Source organism: Glycine soja, chromosome 1 (assembly GCF_004193775.1).
Source record: "Glycine soja cultivar W05 chromosome 1, ASM419377v2, whole genome shotgun sequence".
In the NCBI taxonomy this organism is placed as follows: Eukaryota; Viridiplantae; Streptophyta; class Magnoliopsida; order Fabales; family Fabaceae; genus Glycine; species Glycine soja.
The window spans coordinates 19207396-19223974 of record NC_041002.1 but is presented as its reverse complement, the minus strand read 5'-3'; positions in this window follow the sequence as shown (position 1 = coordinate 19223974).

Sequence of the window (16579 nt, the reverse complement as noted above, 5' to 3'; positions counted from 1 at the left end):
CAAGAAGATTTAATTCAGTTTGAAAGAAATAATGTTTGGGAACTAGTTGAGAAACCATGTAACTACCCCATTATAGGAAATAAGTGGGTATTTAGAAATAGACTAGATGAAAATGGTATAGTAATTAGAAATAAAGCTAGACTAGTTGCAAAAGGGTACAACCAAGAAGAAGGTATAGACTATGAAGAAACATTTGCACCTGTAGCTAGATTAGAAGCCATTAGAACGCTTTTAGCCTATGCATCTATTATGAACTTTAAACTACATAAAATGGATGTTAAGAGTGCCTTCTTAAATGGTCTAATTCAAGAGGAAGTATATGTAGAACAACCTCCCGGGTTTGAAGACCCACAAAAATCAGATCATGTCTATAGGTTAAAGAAAGCACTTTATGGGTTAAAACAAGCACCTAGGGCTTGGTATGAAAGATTAAGTAAATTCCTATTAGAAAAGAATTTCATTCAAGGAAAGGTAGATACCACCTTATTCATAAAGAAGAAGGATATGATATCTTATTGGTACAAATTTATGTTGATGATATAATCTTTAGATCTACTAATGAATCTTTGTGCAATGAGTTTTCTATTGATATGCAAAGTGAGTTTGAGATGTCCATGATGGGTGAGTTAAATTACTTTCTTGGATTACAAATCAAACAAACAAATGATGGGATCTTTGTCAACCAAGCAAAATATTGCAAGGAACTCATCAATAGATTCAGAATGGAGAACTCAAAACACTTGGCTACTCCTAATGAGCACTGGTTGATATCTTGACAAAGATGAGTCCGGACAACCAGTTGATGAAAAACAATATAGAGGTATGATTGGATCTCTACTTTACTTATCTACAAGTAGGCCAGATATTATGTTTAGTGTGTGCATGTGTGCAAGATTCCAATCAAATCCAAAGTTTTCACATCTAACTGCAGTAAAAAGAATCGTAAGATATCTCTTAGGAACAATTAACTTAGGATTATGGTGCCCAAAAAATTCTTTATGCAATTTAGTAGGATACTTAGATTCAGATTTTGCTGGATCCAAAACAGATAGGAAGAGTACTAGTGGCACATGTCAATTCATAGGATCTGCTCTTGTCTCTTGGCACAGCAAGAAGCAAAATAGTGTAGCATTATCCACAGCCAAAGCAGAATACATCTCTACTGGTAGTTGTTGTACACAAATCCTGTGGATGAAACAACAACTATCTGATTATGGGATTGTATTAAACCATATCCCCATAAAATGTGACAACACAAGAACCATAAATATATCTAAGAACCCAGTCCTTCACTCTAGAACCAAGCACATAGAAATTAGGCATCATTTTCTTAGAGATCATGTCCTAAAAGGTGACTATGCTCTAGAATTTGTAGATACCAAAAATCAACTCGCAGATATCTTCACAAAACCACTACCTAAAGATTCCTTCTACACCATTAGAAGAGAATTAGGACTTCTAAATGCCAGTGACTTAGACAAATGATTTGTTTTATGTTATGATGACTTATGACTTGTTTAATACACACTGTCATACCCTAATTTCGTCCGGGGAACATTAATTGTTGGTATGTGACCTCCGCTTGACCACCTCAAAATGTTTAACACCCATTGTTGTGTGATCTGTAAAGTTTCGCAACATTCCGGAAGTCAAAAGGAGCATTGTTGCACAATCCGTAAAGTTCCACAACATTCTAGAAGTCAAAAAGAGTATTGTTGCATAATCCGTAAAGCCCCGCAACATTCCGGAAGGAAAAAATAGTATCTTTGCGTAATCCGTAAAGTTCCATGATGTTTCAGGAAGAAATCGATATAAAAACACAAATGGGGGTGTATTTAGTAAAATGGGGGGTGCAAATAGAAATTATCAAATCTGGGCATTTCCTTGCTTAAGGTGGAAGCAACCTAGCTCGCCTGGGCAAGCTGAGATCACCTGGGTGAGCTAGACGGCAACCACCTCCCCCGTTTTGTTAAAAAATGGCTTCCGGGACTTCCGTAATGCTTCCATAAAATTTCTGAAAACCTTGGGTAAGCATATTTCACTTGATATTGGTGATAGGGAAGAGGAAAAAGAAGAAAATCAAGTCCTATATGCTTTCGTAACTTTTCCGTAAATTATGAAAAAGAGGGTGAACTTATCAAGATGGGGTGCAAATAGAAATTTTCAAATTTTCGAATTTGGGCCTTCCGGAACATTTTGGAAGCTGGGTTACTTAAGGAGGAAGCAACCCAGCTCCCCTGGGCGAGCTGAGCTGGCCTGGGCGAGCTGGGCGGCAACCTCCTCCCCCATTTTCCTATAAATAGGCGAAGGGAGGCTGTTCCAAAGGGTCCCTAACCCCTATGCTATGCATTTCAGCTGTTTTGGGTGAAAAAAATTGTTTTCATGAAGAAAATCCAAGTCGAGGTTCTTCCGTAACACTTCCGAGACGTTTCCGTGAGCAAATCCGTGAAGGTTTTCCGCCGTTTTTCACCGTTCTTCGTTCGTTCTTTGTTCTTCAACTGGTAAGTTTTTGAATTTGTGACTTTCAATTCATTTCTTGTTTTGTTGGCTTTCATCTTTATTTTGTTCACTTTCGGTTTTCTTTTCTTTCGTTTTTAACGATCTTTAACCGATCGTTTAAGCCGTTATCTTGCCTATTAAATGATAAAATGAATTTCAACCGATCATTTGCGTTGTAATCTCATTTAATCACAGTTAAAGCAAAATCTAACCGATCGTTCACACTGTAACCACGGTTAAACAAAAAAAGGGCAAAATAATAATAAAATAATCAAAATATCTTTGAATAAAATAATAAAAAAAATCAATCGGACATTTTTCTTTGGAAGTTTCCTTGGATCAATTGACTAATAACCAAAGTGAAACTAAGGCTAAAATCAACTCACAAATCAAGCTTTGTCCGCAAAAATCACTAAAAACCGTTTTAAGGTCCAACGCCTTAAACGGTCCTCTTTGCTTTCATCGGTTAACATGGACCGTTCAAAAGCATAAAATCAACATGTAACTTTACCGCTTTTGCAAGAACTACGTAGGTCTGATTTCCTCATTGCAATTGAGGATACATAGGAGCAAAAGTCCTGCTTTTGTTGACCACCCCAAGAGATCCTTAATGGTCCAACGCCTTAATGTTTCTCTACTTTCAAAAACAAGAGATCGTTAATGGTCCAACGCCTTAACATTTCCCTCCTTTCAAAAATTAAAAGATTGTTTAATGGTCCAACGCCTTAAACGACTTTTTGTTCGGTTAAAATATATCTTGCGAAAAATGATAAAAACAAATTAACCAACGTTTAGTTCTAAAAGAACTACGTAGGTCTGATTTCCTCATCGCAATTGAGGATACGTAGGAGCGAGGGAAACACCCTTGTCGTCCACAAAAAGATAAAAAACATAAAAAGCATAAAAATGCAAAAAAAAAAACATGAAAAAGGAAAAATAAATAATTTTGAAGTCATGTCTTGCACACTCGATTAAAGGCTGTCGTCCCTTGTAATGGACACGTGGGGTGCTAATACCTTCCCCGTGCATAAAAACAACTCCCGAACCTTTCACGATTAAAGTTCATAGACCACACACCTTTTCGGTTTTTCCGACGTTTTCCTCAAATAAACTTTGGTGGCGACTCCGCGCATTTTCCTTTCTTGGAAGACGCACCCGTGAGCCCTCGCATCACCCTCCTGCCGAAGGGTAGGTTGCGATAGTTGGCAACTCCACTGGGGACTGTTTTGAGAGAGTTAGGCCTTCTAATCTCGTGCAATATCAAGACTTCCTCTTTTTTCGTTTTCCTTTTATTTCTCTTATGTTCTTGTATATAAACTCTTTGATGCTTTTAGTGTGTTTTTGAAATGTATGCATGAGATAGATATTTATTCATTTGATGCACACAAACACCAACACTATTTGTACACACGGTGAGTTGAATCTGTGGTCATGCTAGGTCTCCGACTTGCTTGATAACAGTGAACCCTCATCTAGAGTTTTTCTCTTTGATAACATATTGTTGCTGGTAGTCCCTACTGCCGCAATATGTTTTTCAAAGGGGATGATACCTCTAGAAACCATTTAGAGAGATATGACCACCTTGGGAATTATCACTTAAAGCCTTTTAGTTCCTCCCGTTTAGGTCACTAAAATAGGGGCACGAAGTGAACATGCTATGTGCCTTTTAAACACTGCCATGCATATAACCTAAATGTCATGTACGCCTTTGCTGTATGATTATTTTGTGGATATTGCCATGTTGTGTACACCCCCCTGTTGTGCTTTTGCGCATCTGCATCATGTCGTCACGCACGCGTTGTATGTTGGTCTTGTCTTTTGTCGCGGGAAGCTGGAAGGTCCATATCACCTTCTTAACTGCACACATGGGGTACTGCGCCACATAAGCATATCTTTATGGCATTGTAATGGACATATCGTTCATGCATTTGTCACTTACCATATTCATGCATTGCATTTTGCATAAGTCATTTCATCACCATGCATTTGCATCTAACATGTTTTTTGCATACCATTTGTTTTCATGTTTACTCATGCATGATCCTTGCATTTTCCTCTGCAAAACAAAAACAAAAAAAGGGAAGCATGAAAATTTACGCTGCATTCTTAGTTGCATATGTTCGGTACCATGAGCCAACCATGTTGGGATCATAAACCCGTTTCACTTAAAAGCAAAATGATTGAACATGGTACTTAACACAAGGTTAACTAAGACAAGATGTTTCTTTGGGCATCTAAATTTCATAATTGCATTTGCCATTCATAGCTTAAGTATGCTCGAGTCATTCATCTCCGTGAAATGTTGTCAAATTGGCAATCGAAATTGCCATTCCTTGGATTATAGGGTTGAACCAAGCTCATGCTTTTACGAAAAAGGTTCATCAAGTCAAGTTGAAGTATGGAAGTAACCATCTTGCAAAAAAATTGGGGCAAAAGCGGATGAAGGCTGACATGGAGGCCTTGAAAGAGCAAATGGTCACAATGATGGGGCCATGATGAGCATGAAGAAGATAATGGAAGCCAATGCGGTTACAGTTGCCACTACCAGCACTGTTGCTAAGGTGAACCCGACGCCCCCATCCGGCCTCAACCAAATGAATCATCCAACCTCAGATATAGTAGGTCTGGAAGGCAAAGAGTTGGGAGGTACGGGCGACCCTCATTTAGTGCGAAAAACAAGCATGCCTTCCCACCATATGGCTTGCCTCCCAACTATACACCACCCAATGTGGCATACACTCCTAGTGAGGATGTCAATAACTCCGTTCCCATACTCATTGAAAGCCAACAACCTCAATCTGATCATGCACATGTCTCTCAACCCATTGGGGAGACACATGAAATGCCCCACCACAATCTAGCCGACTTCGAGCCTTGCCTCGGATATGCCACTGAAGGACAAGCAGTTGGTGGTGTACCCCAGCAAAACACTTGGGAGGGCCCTCAGTATCACCCACAAGCACACCCCTTGCATTCCACACCGGGTAAAAACCCTCATGCTTTGGCAGAAATGGGAGAGTTGGATCATCTAGAGGAAAGGCTTAGGGACATTAAAGGAGGCGAAGATTATGCCTTTGCTAACCTAGAAGAGTTGTTCCTAGTACCCAATATCATCGCCCCTCCTAAAGTTCAAGGTGTCGAACTTTGACAAGTACAAGGGGACTACTTGCCCTAAGAACCATCTAAAAATGTATTATCGGAAGATGGGGGCATACGCAAAAGATAAGGAACTATTGATGCATTTCTTCCACGAAAGTCTTACTAGGGTAGCTGTTACCTGGTACACTAACTTGGAACCTTCCCGAGTCCATTCTTGGAAGGACCTAATGGTTGCCTTCGTTAGGCAGTATCCGTATAATTTTGATATGGCTCCATATAGGATGCAACTACAGAACATGTGCAAAAAGGGGTACGAATCTTTCAAAGAATACACCTAAAGGTGGAGGGATCTGGCAGCCCAAGTGGCACCCCCAATGATGGAATGGGAGATGATAATCCTGATGGTAGACACATTATCAGTATTCTACTATGAAAAGATGGTGGGCTACACACCTTCAAGCTTTGCTGATTTAGTTTTCAACGACGAAAGGATCAAAGTGGGTCTGAAAAGAGGCAAATTTAATCATCCTGCTTGGACAAATGAGAAAACTAGGGCAAATGAAGAGGGTGAGAATGAAGGAGAAACCCATGCTGCGATTGCCGTTCCTACATGGAAACTCCCCTACCAACTCAACAACATCATTACTCAACCAATATCAACCCTTCTCATTACCCACCACCCAGTCATCCACAAAGGCAATCCCTAAATCAACCACAAAGCCTGTCTACCGCACTTGCAATGACGAACACCACCTTTAGCACAAACCAAAACACCAACCAAGAAATGAGTTTTATAGTGAAAAAGCCTATAGAATTCACCCTAATTCCGATGTCCTATGCTAACTTGCTCCCATATCCACTCGATAATTCAATGGTAGCCATAGCCCCAACCAAGGTTCCTCAACCTCCATTTCTCCGAGGATACGACTTGAACGCAACGTGTGCTTGTCATGGAGAAGCCCCGAGGCATTCCGTTGAGCATTATGGGGCCCTGAAGCATAAGGTGCAAAGTCTAATTGATGCAGGCTGGCTGAAATTTGAGAAGAATCGCTTGTGAATCCTAACATTGACAAGCGACACCACACATGGGGCAATTTTGAATGTTGTTGTTAGATGTCTCTAATGACTCATTAGGATTTTCAAGTTTATGCCATTATTGTAAACCACAGTTACACTGCATCAGAAGAACCAGACTCTAAATCAGATGAAGAGGTAAATATAAACAACCTTGAAACTCTTCAATTAGCATATCATGAACTCTCCAACTCATCCATTCTGTCCAAAGCTTATCAAAATCTGATAAAGGACTTCTGATGGAAACTTTCTTGTGGAGCTTCTATGGAGGTTGGATCTTTGAGCTTCAATGAGGTCCTTCAATGGTGATTTTCCACCATGGAGATGCAGTGGAAGGCAAAGGAGAAGAGGAGAGGAGAGTCACCATCCACTAGGGAGTAAGCCATGGAAGAAGGAGCTTCACCACCAAGACTGTGCCTTGGATAAGAAGCTTGAAGAGGATGCTTTAATGGAGGAAAAGAAACAGAGAATGGGGGAGCACGAAATTGAAGGAATAAAAGAGGGAGAGAAGTGGAACTTTGAAGTTTCTCTCATAAGACTTTTATTCATCAAAGTTACAACAAGTGTTACACATGCTTCTATTTATAGACCTAGTAGCTTCCTTGAGAAGCTTTCTCGAGAAAACTTCCTTGAGAAGCTTCTTTGAGAAAACTTCCTTGAGAAGCTAGAGCTTAGCTACACACACCCCTCTAATAACTAAGCTCACCTGCTTGAGAAGATTCCTAAAGAAGCTAGAGCTTAGCTACACACAACTCTCTAATAGCTAAGCTCACCTCCTTGAGATGAGAAACTAGAGCTTAGCTACACCCCCCTATAATAGCTATGCTCACCCCCATTCCAAAAATACATAAAAATACAAAAAAAAAATGTCCCTACTACAAAGACTACTCAAAATGCCCTGAAATACAAGGCTAAAACCTTATACTACTAGAATGGCCAAAATACAAGGCCCAAAAGAAGGAAAAACCTATTCTAATATTTAAAAATAAGAGTGGACCCAACCTTGGCCCATGGGCTCAAAAAATCTACCCTTAGGTTCATGACAACCCTAGGGCCTTCTTTAGCAGCTCTAGCCCAATCCTCTTGGAGTCTTTTATCCAATACCCTTAGGGGGTAGGATTGCATCATCCCCTCCACCTTGTAAAAAGAATAAAAACATATGTATTAGTGGTGTTTGATATGTTAGAGTAGGGTAAGGTCTGAAAACCCTTTTCATCCACATCTTCCCATGAGGGAACATGGTTCCTCACCAACTCAATGAGTGGTGCTACAAGTATAGAAAAATATGGGATAAACCTTTTGTAAAAGTTTGCTAAGTCATGGCAGCCCCAGATTTCCCTTATACTTGGTGGAGTGGGCCAATCAGGAATGACCTTTATTCTCTTAGGGTTTGTGGGAACCCCTTGATCTATTTAAAAAATTAAGGAAAGTAATGTAATAAAACATACTTTTTTCTGTATTTTCATGTTGATTATTCCTACAAAAAAATATGACAAACCTAAGGTGTCTCATATGAGCACCTAGGTTTGTATTAAAACCAAAAATAAGAACAAACCTACCTAATGAGTCCTTATGTACATGAATCATGAAGATGTTGGGTGCATGACTAATTTTACAAAAGAGGGTTGCAACATTCAACACATTCATCATATCACTTATTTTAGGGATTTGGTGCCTAATAATACCTATTTCGGGCACCAACAAAGCACAAGGATTTAAGCTCTTACGAACCAAACCCTCATCAAACAACTTCTTTACTTGAGGAATAACCTTAAGCCCAAGAGGTGTGGCAGTGCTAACAAGTGTCTTTTTACAAAGGAGAAGATGTGGAAGTTGTTGGATCGAGTGACCTCAAAATAATTAAGAAGGGGGAGTTGAATTAATTATTATTGTGTCTTTACTAATTAAAAAATTATCATTCTTAATATTACTAGATTCAATTAGGCTTTTACTACTAAGTTAAGAAAGTAAAGCACAAAAACAATAACTTAACCAAAAGTAAAAGCGGCAATTAAAAGTACACAGCGGAAATTAAAGAGTGTAGGGAAGAAGACAAACACATGATTTATACTGGTTCGGCCACAACCCGTGCCTACATCCAGTCCCCAAGAAACCAAAGGTTCTTGAGATTTTTTTGAACCTTGTAAAATCCTTTACAAGCCAAAGATCCACAAGGGATGTACCCTCCCTTGTTCTCTTTGAACAACCAAGTGGATGTACCCTCCACTTGAACTGATCCACAAGAGATGTACCCTCTCTTGTTCTCAATATAACAACCCAAGTAGATGTACCCTCTACTTGTGCCACAAAGGATGTACCCTCCAATGTGTTAGGACAAAGAATTCTTAGGCGGTTAGTCCCTTGAATTCTTTGTGAGGGGGATACAAAAGATATCTCAGGCGGTTAGTCCTTTGAAATCTTTTGTATAATGGGAAAGGGAAAAAGATATCTCAGGCGGTTAGTCCTTTGAAATCTTTTGTAAGAAACAGAAGATATCTCAGGCGGTTAGTCCTTTGAAATCTTTTGTCAAGAGGGAGAAGGGAAGAAACAAAAGAATTCTTAGGCGGTTAGTCCTTTGAATCTTTTAACAAGAGAAAGAAGTGAATGAAGAAGAAGAGTAGGACATGTTTTTGAACAATGAACTTTTCTTGGAAGAGAAAGTATTGAACATAAACTCTATGAAAGAAATTTTTTGATCATAAAAAGAAATCAATCTTTTAGAATGAAAGGAATCAGTCTTTTTGAATGAAAGAAATCAATCTTAGTTATATTTGAAATTCGTGCCATGGTCACATATTTATAATCATTAGATGACTCAAGTTAAAGTTTGTGACTCTTGGTAATTTCTTTAAAACTAGTCACCTTTTAAAAATTATGACTCTTTTGAAAACTAGTCAGTTAAAAAGTTGTGACTTTTGAAAACATCTTCAGAAACATGTCAATTTAAGAATTGTGACTTTTGAAAATTTATTTTTCGAAATCAGTCACTGTTAATTGATTACCATTATAGTGTAATCGATTACACATCAAAAGATGTGACTCTTCATGTTTAAATTTGAAAATCAAAATGTTTAGAAACACTGGTAATCGATTACAAGTATTGTGTTATCGATTACAAAAGTTTAAAATGATTTGAAAATGTTTTATCACTAGTTGTGAGTCTTGAAATTTGTAATCTAACATTTTAAAACATTGGTAATCGATTACATGATTATGGTAATCGATTACAGCTTTGTAAATTAGTTTTGAAAACAATGCTGGCTACTGGTAATCAATTACTACCTTTTGGTAATTGATTACTAGAGAGTAAAACTCTGTGGTAAAAGATTTTGTGAAAAATTCTTGTGCTACTCAATGTTTTGAAAAACCTTTTTAGTACTTATCTTGATAGAGTCTTCTCTTGATTCTTGAATCTTGAGTCTTGAATTATGATCTTGATTATTCTTGAATCTTGATTCTTGAAACTTGATTGAATCTTGAAACTTGATTATTCTTGAATCTTGATTCTTTGAAACTTGATTCTTGAAGCTTTTTGACTCCTGATTCTATGGAACTTGCTTAACTCTTGATTCTTTGGCATCATCAAAATAATATTGGAAGTCATTGCTTCCACAAAGGTTGTCTAAGAGGGGAAGTTTCTTTAATATTTGTCTTTATTTCAAAATGAATTTCCTTCTTAGCTAAGCTCTGGGAGGAGACACTTACCTCCTTACACTCCTCCTTAACCATTAAAGGTTGTGCTTCTCCTTGGGGGTAGATTTCTTCACTAGATTCTTCCCCTTTTGCTTCTTCAATTTCACTAGAAGAAGGTGAAGTAGTAGCCTCGTCTTGGCTACTATAAATGTCTTGGCTCCTCATAATCATGGTTTTCTTGGTGGGGCATTGAGAAATAATGTGTCCTCTTCCAAGACATTTAAAGCACTTTATGGAGCTAGTCTTCTCTCGCATACTAGCCTTAAGGGGTTGCTTTTTTATTGTCTTTCCCTTATCATCTTTGGGATTAGAAGGTGTCACCCCTAAGATTCCTTGCCCTTGGTCTTTCTTTGGATAAGAGTGAGAGCCATAAGATTTTGAAGTAGACTTCCTTTTAAGTTGTTGCTCTACCCTTATTTCCCAATCTAGGTTAGCCTTTACATTGTCCTTCCCATGGAAGTATGAGAGGTTAATGTTAGCCTCTTGAGGCTTTATTTGCTTTTCTCTCCAATGAGAGTGAGGTCTAAGATGTGCCATATGCCTTCCTTCATAATAGTCACAAAGTTCTTCACTTAGTGTCGCAACCTACCCTTCGGCGGGAGGGCGACACGGGGCTCACAGGTGCGTCTTCCATGGGAGGAAAATGCGCGGACTCGCCACCAACATTTATTCAAGGAAAACGTCATAAGAAACCGGAAAGGTGTGGTCTACGAACTTTGAGTGTGAAAGGTTCGGGAGTTGTTTTTATGCACAGGGAAGGTATTAGCACCCCACGCGTCCGTCACAAAGGGACGACAACCTTTAATCAAAATGTGCAATATCATGTCTTCACTTTGTTTTATTTTCCCTTTTTTATGGGCCTTTCGTATTTTTTATCTTTTTGTGGTCGACAAGGGTGTTTCTCTCGCTCCTATGTATCCATTGCGATGAGGAAATCAGACCTATGTAGTTCTTTGAGAACTAAACGTTGGTTTAAGTTATTTTTATCTTTTTTTTCACAAGATATATTTTAACCAAACAAAAGGTCATTTAAGGCGTTGGACCATTAACGATCTCTTGAGATGATCGACAAAAGCGGTAAAATTACATATTGATTTTATGCTTTTGAATGGTCCATGTCAACCGATAAAACCAAAGACGACCATTTAAGGCGTTGGGCTTAAAACGGTTTTTAGTGATTTTTGTGGACAAAAGCTTGATTTGTGAGTTGATTTTAGCTTTAGTTTCACTTTGGTTATTAGTCAATTCATTCAAGGAAATTTCCAAAGAAAAACGTTCGATCGATTTTTTTGATTATTTTATCCAAAAGATATTTTGATTATTTTATTATTATTTTGCCCTTTTCGATTTAACTGAGATTACAGCATGAACGATCAGTTGGATTTTATTTTAACAGTGATTAAATGAGATTACAACTCAAATGATCGGTTGAAATTCATTTTATCATTTATTAGGTGAGAAAACGGTTTAAATAAATGGTTAAAGCACGTTAAAAGGGGGTACGAAAAACAAACAAAATGAAAATAAAAGTATGCGAAACAAGTAGGGAAGACTAAGGGTACATAGAATGAATTGAAAGATTCAATTTCAGGAACTTACCAGTTGTAGACCGAAGAACAATCAAGAACGGTGAAGAATCTCCACGAAATCGCTCCCGGAAACGTCTCGGAAGCGTTACGGAAGCACCTCAGCTTGGATTTTTTTCACGGAAACAATTTTTCTCACTAATTTCGAGAGAATTCTCAAATACTAAAAGGGGTGAACATTTTGCTCTGCCTTCTTTCCCCTATTTATAGGAGATAAGAGGGAGGTGGCTGCCGCTCAGCTCACCTAGGCGAGCAGGGTTGCTTCCACCAGAAGGCAACGCCTTCTTTTGGAACCCTCAACAAGGCCCAAGGGGGCCTGGTTGCTATTTGCACCCCCTTTTTGACTAAATACACCCCCTTTGGTGTTTTTTTTTTGTTGATTTCTTTCCGAAACGTTACGAAACTTTACAGATTACGTAATGACACCCATTTTCTTTCCAAAATATTGCAAAACTTTACGGATTACGCAACAATACTCTTTTTGACTTCCAGAATGTTGCGGAACTTTACGGATTGCACAACAATGCTTGTTTTTTTTCCTTCTGGAATGTTGCGAAACATTACAAATTACATAATGATGGGTGTTAAACATTTTGAGGTGATCAAGCGAAGGTCGCATGCCAACAAACAATGGTCCCCGGACGAAATTAGGGTATGACACTTAGGCTCTTGCAAGAGTTATGACGACTATAGAAGGCATGTTTTTCTTTTCTTAACTCTTTTAGTATTTTCCTTCTTTCTTCTTCCCTTATTTTGTCTTTTTCATCTAGACTTATTTCTTCCACTCTTTTTTTTCCTTTTTCTTTTCTCTCTTGTTTTTCTTTCCACAACTTAAGGGATCTCAACTCATCTAATATCTTATACAAGGGGTCCTTAGGAGTAGAACCCTCACCATTAACACTAGAAGAAGAATAAAGACTCATGTTGGTTTCTAAGTTGTAGTTCTTTCTTGCTGGGGGTTTGAAAACAAAAGGTAAAAAAAACTATGGTTGAAACTAGCCAAAATAAACACTAAAAGAGGTGTCAAAGATAAGGTAAAAACTAATTGGTAAAAGGCAAGCTATCTAGGCGGTTTGACAATGGAAGGTAAAGGAAATGAGCTATGAAAGTAAGCAAGAAATGTAAACTAGGTGAATCCTAAGAGTGTTTGGATGACCACATTTAAGGATCCCAGCAAAACACTCATAATCCTAAGGGAAAATTGCCTAAAATTATTACACACAAATGAAAGTAGGGTGACCTATTGGAGGCTCCCAATTTACTTCAATGAAAGGCCTTTTTCTTACAAAATTTGAAAGCAATGAAAGTAAGTAAATTGTCAATTACAAAATTACAAAAAGGTCCTCAATTTTGGTGGTTGTTCTCTCTTTGGTGATTCACTCAATTTGGAGTGCTTCTTAGTCCAATAGCTCTTAAGCTGGTTGGCCCCTTGCTTCTTGACTCAAATTCTTCAAGGGATGACACCAATCCTCCTTTCCAATTCCCTATATGGCAACTCACAAACAAGGAAACAAAGAGACAAGCAATAACCAAAGACAAAAAAAAAATGAAATGAAAGCTAAACCAATGGAGTTTTAACAAGACAATTTTTCAAGGATTATTCAACAATTAAAGCAATGAAAAAGACATAGAAGCAAGCTAGGACTCACAAACAAGGAAACAAAGAGACAAGCAATAACCAAAGACCAAAAAAAAAAGAAATGAAGGCTAAACTAATGGAGTTTTAACAAGACAATTTTTCAAGGATTATTCAACAATTAAAGCAATGAAAAAGACATAGAAGCAAGCTAGGACTCACAAACAAGGAAACAAAGAGACAAGCAATAACCAAAGACCAAAAAAAATGAAATGAAAGCTAAACAATTGGAGTTTTAACAAGACAATTTTTCAAGGATTATTCAACAATTAAAGCAATGAAAAAGACATAGAAGCAGGCTAGGACTCAAAGAGAAACTTAGAATGGCTCTAGAGTAGAGTAAAAAAAACTATAAAAAAAAGACTCAATTGTAGAAGCAAGCTTCATGATGATTAACCAAGCAATTTTGATGATGCCAAAAGCCCAAGTGATTGATTCAAGACTTCAAGATCAAGCTTCAACAATCCAATCCAAGATTCAAGATTCAAGAGAAGAAATCAAGAAGCAACAAGTCAAGACTTCATATAGGATAAGTATTAAAAGATTTTTCAAAAACCAAATAGCACAGTTTTGTTTTACAAAAGAATTTTCTCAAATTTTCTAAGTTACCAGAGTGATTACTCTCTGGTAATCGATTACCAGTTGGCAGTAATCGATTACCAGTGACCTATTTGGTTTTCAAAATATTTTCAAGTGGTTTGCAATGTTCCAAAATGATTTTCAAATAGTGTAATCGATTACACTATATTAGTAATTGATTACAAGTGAATCTGAACGTTGGAATTCAAATCCAATTGTGAAGAGTCACAGCTTTTCATAAAATACATTGTGTAATTGATGACACTTTTGTGGTAATCGATTACCAGTAAATAGTTTTAAAGAAAAAGTTAAGAGTTATAACTCTTAACATGGTTTTTTCAAAAGTCATAACTCTTCCAATGATTTCTTTGACCAGACATGAAGAGTCTATAAAAGCATGACTTTGGCACACGTTCAATATATGATATTCTTCTAAACAATCCCTTTTCACAATCTTTCTCTAACCATTGCCCATTGCTTTTTTCTTTGCCAAAAAGCTTTCTAAACTTTGTTTCAAAACTTTGTTTTTTCTGCAAGTGGAAATTCTGCAGAAAACAAAAGTGCGCTATCTTTTCTTCCTTCTCCCTCTTGCCAAAAGATTCAAAGGACTAATCGCCTAAGAATTATTTTGATTCTTCCTCTTCCCTTTAAACAAAAGATTTCAAAGGACTAACTGTCTGACATATCCTTTGTTTCCCCTTACAAAGATTCAAGGGACTAACCGCCTAAGAATTCTTTGTCTTTACATATTGGAGGGTACATCCTTTGTGGTACAAGTAGAGCGTACATCTACTTGGGTTGTAAGAGAGGGTACATCTCTTGTGGATCAGTTCAAGTGGAGTGTACATCCACTTGGTTGTTCGAAGAGAACAAGGGAGGGTACATCCCTTGTGGATCTTTGCTTGTAAAGAATTTTACAAGGTTATTGGAAATCTCAAGAACCGGTAGTTGCTTGGGGACTGGATGTAGGCACGGGTTGTTGCCGAACCAGTATAAATCTTATGTTTGTCTTCTTCTTCCCTACACCCTTTATCTTTCCACTGTGTACTTTTTATTTCCACTTTACTTTTGTCTAAGTTATTGTTTCTGTTCTTTACTTTCTCATAACTTAGTATTAAAGCCTAATTGAATCTAGTAACATTAAGAAGGATAAATTTTTAATTAGTCAAGACACGTTAATAATTAATTCAACCCCCCTTCTTAATTATTCCGAGCCCACTTGATCCAACATCAACAAACCTCTAGCTTTGGAACTTGTTTTCACACTAATTTTCAATTGAAATTTCGAAACTAAGATTGGTATAAAATAGGCACCAATTATAGAATAAATTTTGAGCCAAAACAACAAGCACACTTCCCTTTCACCTTTTTTTTTTTCTAGATACTGATTTTTCTGCCAACTTGTGTGATTTTGAGTATTTTTTTCTTTTATCCAAATCACTTGGTTCTTTTATTATAACTTTTTTCCAGATGTCTAGAAAATTCAGTAAACATTTCAGCTCAAAATTCGAAGTAACCATTCTTAGTAATTTTTACAAATTTGAACTCACTAAGCTTGTTTACCACAGTTTTAGGAGTTCAATATTCACTTAGAATCAAAATTTCAGCCAGCAATTCATTCACCAAAACTCAAATTCACAATAGACACAATCATAAGGAAACCTAAAAGTTCAAGAAATGGATCACAATCAAAGACTCTCTAAGAATTTTGCATGAACATGTTAAGAACTAATTAACATGAAAGATTTGACTCAAATCAAATAATAGGATAAAAGAATTTCATACACTCATGAACAAATGAGTTAGACAAAGAAACAAGAAAAATAAAATTCAGCACAACATAAGAAATCTTATGTGACAAGTTTCATGACTAGACATGACTTCTATGACAAAACTACAATAGGTGAACAAGTCACTCTATATTTTTGAGGTTTTCTTCTACTTTAATGTTTTTGTAAGAATTTTATGGTTTATGTTTCAGCCACAAAAATAACAAGACAAAACTCAAAGGAACCTAAACTCAGCACAATTCATGGTTCAAGAACAAGAACAAGAAATTTGAACCATAGAAAATCAAATCTAGCTTCTATAGCAAGTTTAATTGGTGGAAACTCTAAACAATCATGTTAAAAACATTTAGCACAAGACACGTGAGGAGATACATGGAGAAAAATGAAGAAACAACAATGGAAGAGAAGGTAAAGCAAAAAATTAATGGAGGTTTAAGGAGCACCTACTTGAAGCTCTTGTGCTCTGATTACCACTTGATGGAAGCTTGCTTGTGGAGCTTCTATGGAGGCTGGATCTTTGAGCTTCAATGAGGTCCTTCAATGGTGATTTTCCACCATGGAGATGCAGTGGAAGGCAAAGGAGAAGAGGAGAGGGGAGGCACCATCAACTAGGGAATAAGCCA